Source organism: Loxodonta africana, chromosome 7 (genome assembly GCF_030014295.1).
Source record: "Loxodonta africana isolate mLoxAfr1 chromosome 7, mLoxAfr1.hap2, whole genome shotgun sequence".
NCBI classification, from domain to species: domain Eukaryota; kingdom Metazoa; phylum Chordata; class Mammalia; order Proboscidea; family Elephantidae; genus Loxodonta; species Loxodonta africana.
This window is the reverse complement of record NC_087348.1, coordinates 92328198-92336108: the sequence shown is the minus strand read 5'-3', so window position 1 is coordinate 92336108 and position 7911 is coordinate 92328198.

The following is a 7911-nucleotide window of genomic DNA, read 5'->3' as shown; positions in this document are numbered from 1 at the left end:
TTTCTCGAACACAGGAACCAACCTAAAGGGGCTCCTAATGGTCAAAGCTGGCACAAACTGAGTAGGAAAATAAATAATGATAATATTAGATTATAATAATAATTTAATAAATCATAGTATTAGATTATAATAAATGGTGGTACTAGATTATAGCCCACAGAATAAAATTAAAATCCATGGTATGAACAATATTGAATAAATAAATGGGGGAAATAACTCTTCCTTGCAGTAGAATTCCAATTAATAAATGTAGAAGAAGAAAATAGAAAATCATCAGTAGCTTCCCTTTAAAGGAAACCCTGGTGGTGTAGTGGGTAAGTGCTACAGCTGCTAATCACAAGGCCGGCAGTTCAAATCCACCAGGCACTCCTTGCAAACTCTATGGGGCAGTTCTGTTGTCTTATAAGAGTCAGAATCAACTCGATGGCAAAGGTTTGGTTTTGGTTTTTCCCTTTAAAGGCCTGGCAAAGAACTTTGTTTATGCTAACAAGATGACACGTAGAAATATAACTCAGTACCCAAGCATCCTAACGTGATTGATGGGCGTCTTTCAGTGCTTCATTCTAAGTCTGAGACTCTGCTATAGGGATTTGTTGATTGTGGTTCCCTGCTGTGGTGGACACTGGGTTCCCCCTTTAATGAAGAACTTGTAGCCCCAGCTGCTGGGAGTACTATCAGAAGAGAGTCTTCAGCTGTCACATCCTTTAACTACAGATGGCTACTTTCCTAGGATGGCCCACATCCAATATCCAGTAACTAATCCATGTGAGGGCAAAAAGGCCTAGCCATCTTGGCCCAATTTGGGAAAATTCTGAAGAGCCATTCTAGGTCCAGTGCAATCCAAGCCACTGGCTGAGGTTATTGTTAGGCCTGTATCATAGTTCAACTTCTCCCTCTACCCAATCCTGCTGCCTTCTCACTTCCGCAAATATTAACCCCAAGGGCACTCCCTAATAAATATCCTGCTAAACTCCATCTCAGAGTCTGCTTCCTGGGGAACCCAACCTGAAACACCTGAATGGTAACTGAGTTATCTATGGGCTGGCTCCAAATTTTTAAATACAGTTTCTAGGCACAGAGAACTGGTCTGGTGGTACCTGGTCAATGTCAGGACGGACTATAGTTGTAGGGTGATCTAGCTGGTTCTTTCTGCTATTTGGAGGGCTTTTCTATCATAACTTGGTTCTGAGAGTTTTAAGATTATCACTAAAACTAAAGGCTCAAACCTAATTGAAGTTTGCAACCACCTGACTGTCATTTTCATATTGAAATTACAGCTGAGGTTGAAAGAAAGGAGCAAAAATCCCCAGGCAATAGAAACTAAAAACAGATAGCTAGCTGTCTAAGGGTATTTGTTGACATCCTAAAATTAAAGCAGTGTTCTCAACCCTATCAGGCCCCATGCCCCATTTTTATTAAAAAAAAAAAAAATGTGTTTGTGTATATATAGGAAACCCTGGTGGGGTAGTGGTTAAGTGCTATGGCTGCTAACCAAAGGGTCAGCAGTTCAAGTCTGCCAGACACTCCTTGGAAACTCAATGGGGCAGTTCTACTCTGTCCTATAGGGTCGCTATGAATTGGAATTGACTCGACGGCACTGGGTAGTAGTAGTATATACATATATTTTTTAACACCCACTTTACTATCTTGAAGTCAAATTCATAAATAAGGTGGTCTACCTATACAAATAAATTTTAAATCAATGAAATAACTATAATAAAGGGGAAATAAACATCATTTATGGTAAAATATTTCAATATGCCAATTCTCCACTATGACTACACTAGAGAACATACGTAGTCAGATGACTGCATCAAGACATAGAATTACTATGAATCTGACAGCTATAAATGCAGCCAGAAGTGCTGAGAAATTCATATCTATTAACAGTTCCCAACAAATAATTCTCAAAAATTGATGTATAATTACCCCCACCTTCTTTGTCCCTCAAATATGATCATTCTGAAGCATGTGTTTTGCACTGTTTCCCAAAAGGATTAAGCTCCAGTCACCCACAGTACTAACTTACTAATAATGCATCCTTTCTTGGCCACCTTCTCTTCCCCGTCTCACTTTTACACTTTCTTACAGTGCTCCCTGCACCTCTACTGCCATTCAAATCCTGGCCTCAGAATCGGCTTCTGGGAGAATCCAAACTAAGTCACTTACATCAGAAAAATGTAAGAGCAGACTATTAATAATTGAGGGTCTAACTTAAGAATTTAGAAGGACAATAGACTAACCCTCCCCCCAAAAAAGTAGAAAAGGAAATGATAAAAACAAGAGCAGAAACAAATGAAAATAGAAAACAAAGATACAGTAGAGGGGATCAACAAAATCAAACCTTAGTTATTTGAAAAAACTAACAAAATGGACAAGCCTCTAACAAGACTGATCAAGAAAAAAAGGAAAAAGGTATAAACAAACAGTACTAAGAATGAAAAGGAAGGTATAAGTATGGGTACCATTTTTATGATATGGATGATTACAGTGATCAGAAATAATAAAATACCATACAAACTTTATTCAGTAATTTTGCAAATATAGATTAAATGCATGTATTCTTAAAAAAATAGAAGTTACCAAACTGACTCACAAAATTATGGATATGTGAGGCCGTATTGGGTATAACTATTTAAAAAGCTTAGTCAGTATTTAAAAATCTATTCACAATAATAACACAACATACCCACCTAGTTTTTTAGTTGCATTCTATCAAATAAGTCAAAGAACAATTCCCATCTCATTTTTCTGTCATTAATGGTGGGAATGTAAATTGGTACAGATACTTCGGAAAGAAATCTGGCAATACTGGAAAAGCTAAAGACGACAACAAAAACAATGTCTACCTTTGAAAGCCAGGTGGCATTCTTAAGTTTCTGTAATGACCTGTGTACTTAGCCTAGGGCATTTATCTAGGTATAACAGGAAGTATTAGAGGTTGCACAAAAGGAAGTCTAGGGCAAGTTTATCATCCACACCAAAATTGAGTGAGTTGAGGCTGAACTATATGTCTTCCAGTGCTGAGGTGGTGTTATTGACGACTTCAGCTAAAGTCAGGAACAAATTTCATACCAACGTTTCTAACAGCATGACTCTCAAGGTAGGAATAACCACCCGTAAGGTGTACAGGAAGCTCCCCTCTGTAACCATAAATAGCTTTGTTTTGGAGCAATCTCCGAAGTCATCTGAGGGCTACGTGATCTAGTACTGGTGGTGGTTCATTAAACACTTGAAGGTCACTTACAATCACTCCTGAGGTGTAAGTTACCAGGAGGAGGCAACTTAATGCTTGGTTTTCACAAAAATACAGTTCCAGGGGCATATACAACACCCCTGAAAAGAAAGTGTTGTTCACAACTGTTGGGACCTCCCAAGTGGGACACAGGGTGACAGTGTCCCTAATGTGGCCTCCTGGCTACCTGGTAGGCCTTAAGAGTTGCCAGCTCAATAATAATTGAGACTCATCCTTGCTTTTGGAAACACCGCCTGACAACAGTCACATATCAACATCTCCATCAAAAGACTAAGAAATAACTGTGGGAGTGGGGGTACAGAAGACCTCTGGAAGTCGATAAAGGTTTTGTGTGGCAGTGCAGGAGTTGGAGGTGCACCTGATTATTTCCAACAGATTTCTCAGTAAACTTAAGGGGAACGGCTGTCAAATTGTAGTCAGAACCATCTGGCAGGGAATAGCAGATCCAGCAGTCAAGTTAAATTTAAGGTGCTGAAAGACAGTTTGGGAGAGTCACACCAGGACATTTTCCTTTGGGAGGAAGGTTTCAGGAGGTTACTTTTTTTCCAGTCATGATCCAGGAGCGTGTCAATCCAATAAGAGAATCCAGGTGGCCAAACCAGAATTAAACGGGACTACTCTAAAAACTCTAGACCCTCTTTTGGTTGTGTCACTACCTAGAGGGTGTAGCAACCAGGCTGGCCTGAAGATGCTGTTGGTAGGGGAAAAAAATGCATCACGTCCAGTGATGGTCAGGGCAGAATACCAAATTTTCAAAATAAATCTATATAAACCTCCCGCCTCACCCCTCTCACTCTAACCATTACTTAGTAAGCTGCCAAGAAGAAATGAACCTTTTCTGGGGACAGGCACATTCAGTAGCCAAACTGGTCTACTAAGGTATATAAACCAGGACGAAGTAAAGGAGGTAGAGTCAGAAATCTTTTGCATTCATTTTTGAGATGCTTGTTTCAACATTCAACAATACCAGATGCTGTGGTTGGTAGGGACTGTGGAAGGGCCATCAAATGCCTTATCAGACCATTGTTAGGCAACTTTTACAATAAAATGTGTACCATTGTCAAGACTGAAAATGACCGAGAAAACCAAATGGCGTAGCTGGAGTTGGCTGATCAGACTGTAACAGCAAGACTATAACCTGAAAAAGCATCAACAGTAGTGATGCACTACTGAAAGCCCAAAAAGGGCATGAAAGGAATGTGACCATGCCCCATGTTATGCGATCTCACTCACTACTACATAAATGGTCAGCTCTAGGCGGGAGTCACAAGTCTGCCATGAAGCAGTAGCCTCTGCATGAGAAACAGTCCTTTACTTTGTACTCAGTCTATGAGTGGATACATTGCCATGTCTGGTACAATGACGGAGCCAGGAAGCAATGTGGCAATCTGAGGGGTGCAGGCTCAACTGGTAGCTTGACTACAGTCAGTCTTACCAGAGAATGGGCCCTCATGGTGGATATCCATGTGAGTGATACAGAGAGTTTAGCTGACAGTTGAAATTCATTTCCAGTTTTTTAAAGAGTATCTTTAATCTGACAGTCTGTAGCCTTCCAAATGGCAGACCAGAAGACTAGGCTATTGCAATAGCCCAATAGTTAGTAAAAATGTAACACAGTGGTCCTTAAGGTTACTGTCTAAAGCAAGCGTAACAACTTTTAATTCAGCCCATGGTGCTGACTGGTCCTTACTGCAGTCTTTCAGAACTGTCACTGGACACCAGCAGCTTTTAATTTAGCGGAACTGTCAGTGAATCAGGTCCAAGTATTTGGGGATGTCTCTGTGAATCAAGGGCCCCATGGAGCCAGCAGCTTTACTTAAGGCAGCAGAGTAGCAGATATATTTCTCCCAAAGGGCTAGCTGTCACTTTTCATGTAAAACCAAGATGGTCAAGCCAGCTGCAGCCCCAAACACATCATTTTTATTTGACCAGGGAAGTCTGCCGGGCCATTTTTCATTAGACATCAAATCTGAGTTAACTTAGACTAAAACGGGAATGTTAGGCCAGAGCTACAAGACTTCCGTAAGTCAGAATTCAGTTTTGACAAATTGGAAAAGATTGTTTTGCCTCTGTAGGAACACACACTCTGGAGCTAGATTACCCTGATTTAAATCCCACTTCTACCACCAACTGTGAGACAAATTATTCAACTTTTGTGCCTCAGTTTCCTCACAGTAAATAACAGGACTATTGTGGGCATTAGTGGGTTAATACCTGTAAAGTACTTGGAACACTACCTGGTGCGAAGTACTGAGTGTTGTTGTTATTGTTATCAATGGAGAGCTGAGTTCCTGAAACGAAAGGAATCTATAGTATTAAGACTGTTAACACTTGCTGCTCTGTTCCTTCCATTAAGACTACTATGACTCCACTTTTTCACATCTTCTTTCCTTTTATTGAAAAAAATTTTTAGAAAATGGCAGTTAATAAAGGGCACAAACAAATCAACAGGAATATACTAGTGGTAAACATACACAATATAAAACTATAAATGCCAATTACTTCTTTAATTGGTTAAAAGCACATAATGTAACAGGCATAAGGTTTGTTTTAAGCAAATTAAAAAGTTTTTTTTAAAGTCTCCCCAAGTCAAATATATACACACCCACAAAAATGCTGTATGAAAGAAAGCTGTCATACACAAGAGGTTGTATCCTGAATTCCTAAGTGGAACAGCTGTTGTAACAGGAATTAACACAGTAAAGTCAACAACAGGTTAACAATTTAAAAAACTGATTCTTCCTTATCATCATCTGATATTCTATTATGTATTTACTTATTGTGTATTGTCTGTATCCCCTTATTAGAATGCAAACTTCATGAAGCCAAGTGTGTATCCCATGAATCTAGAATAGTGCTTGGCACGTGGTACATGCTCAATATTTGTCAAATAAATGGATGGATATTTAGAAAGTAATAGTGATATAATACACACTTGTAAAAAACAGGCATAGAAGCAACTGAAGAAAAAATAAGCATTTGCCAGGTACAGAAGTAGGAAAGAAAAGTCTAGGTGGAGGGCAAAAGGAAGTCAAAGGCATAATGATGTCAACCAGAATCTGATCTAATATATGACAATAGGACAGAAAGGGACTGAATAGGATGATACTTTGATTAAAACAAAGATGATCTATGACTGAACCTGGAGGACATGAGAGAGCAAGCAGTTCAAAGTTTTGAGCTTGGCTAGCTGGGTATATGCAATGTTATTAGCACTAAGAGGGACTGAGTAAGAGAAACAGGGCTCATGACAAAACATAATGAGTTCTGGACGATGTTCAGATAAGGATGCCCAATATACAGCTAGAAAATGGATCTGAAGCTCAGAGTGGATGAAACCACTACAGGAAAACACACCAAGTGAGAAGAGCAGAGCACCAGAGGAATTACAAACCCACATCCCGTTGTCCTAATCTAGCTGTAAACCAATCTGTTGCCTTCAAGTTGATTCCGACTCATGGCAACCCTGTGTGTTACAGACTAGAACTGCTTCACAGGGTCTTCTTGGCTATAATCCTTATAGAAAAGAGTCCTTGTAACGTAGTGGTTAACCACTAGGCTGGTAACCAAAAGGTCAGCAGTTCAAACTCATCAATCGCGTCATGGGAGAAAGGTATGGCAGTCTGCTTCTGTAAACACTACAGCCTTGAAAACCCTACCGGGCAAGTCGACTCTGTTCTATAGGGTTGCAATGAGTAGGAATCAACTGGACGGTACACAACAACGATCTTTATGGAAGCAGACTGCTGGGCCTTTCTTCCATGGCACCACTGGGTGGGTTTGAACCAGCAACCCTTATGTTCTGACAAGCACTCTCTGGAACAGATGGGTATACGTCCATGAAATAAATAAAAGCTGGGCCCTCCCCACGAAGTTTGAGAAGCAGTGTTTTTATTCACCACAGCCCTCATCAAATCCCTGACTTTCTGTACCTGAGACTTCAAACATTTATGTTACCTGCTTCGATCATTTGGGCATTTGTGTTTATGACCTCTGAGCTTAAAGAGTAATAGCTAATAAGAAGATAATAAAAGACACTGACAGTGAGTAATCATCTAAATCAGTAGAGAGAGAAGTCAGGAAAGGGACACTGACACCCTGTCCATGGTTCTTAAGTTATTGTCATTATTACCTTTCGGTTATAATCATAGCTATTAATTTCATTTCTGAACGCTGAGACTTAACACTGATTTTAATTGATTCTATGCATGCATGCACGCACACGCGTACACACACACAGGCACGCAAACATACTAAGTCAGAGTCAAAGTCTAGCTATAAATGAAATCTGAGATAGAAGGCGGCAGAACCAGGGCTCAAACTCATATCTAAGACTCCAGAGCCTCAACTATTATTGCCTCTTTATAGGTGTGGGGGAATGCACGTACACTCATGCACAAATACTCGTTTCAATTTTGTGAAGCCAAACAAATATAACTTTCATTAACCACAGGCACCTCTTCTATGGAACGACAGTTTAATCTTTAGTTATTTCTGTTTACAAATGGCTCTGAAAGAGTTTCTCTTTCCCCAACGTGTGAAATTTCCTCCCAAGAGAGATAAAAAATAAATAGAGCTGGTTCACGGCACTTGTAAATTTGTTAACATTTTCTACATACACTATCCGGTCATCTGTTAATAGTTTCAATGCAAAA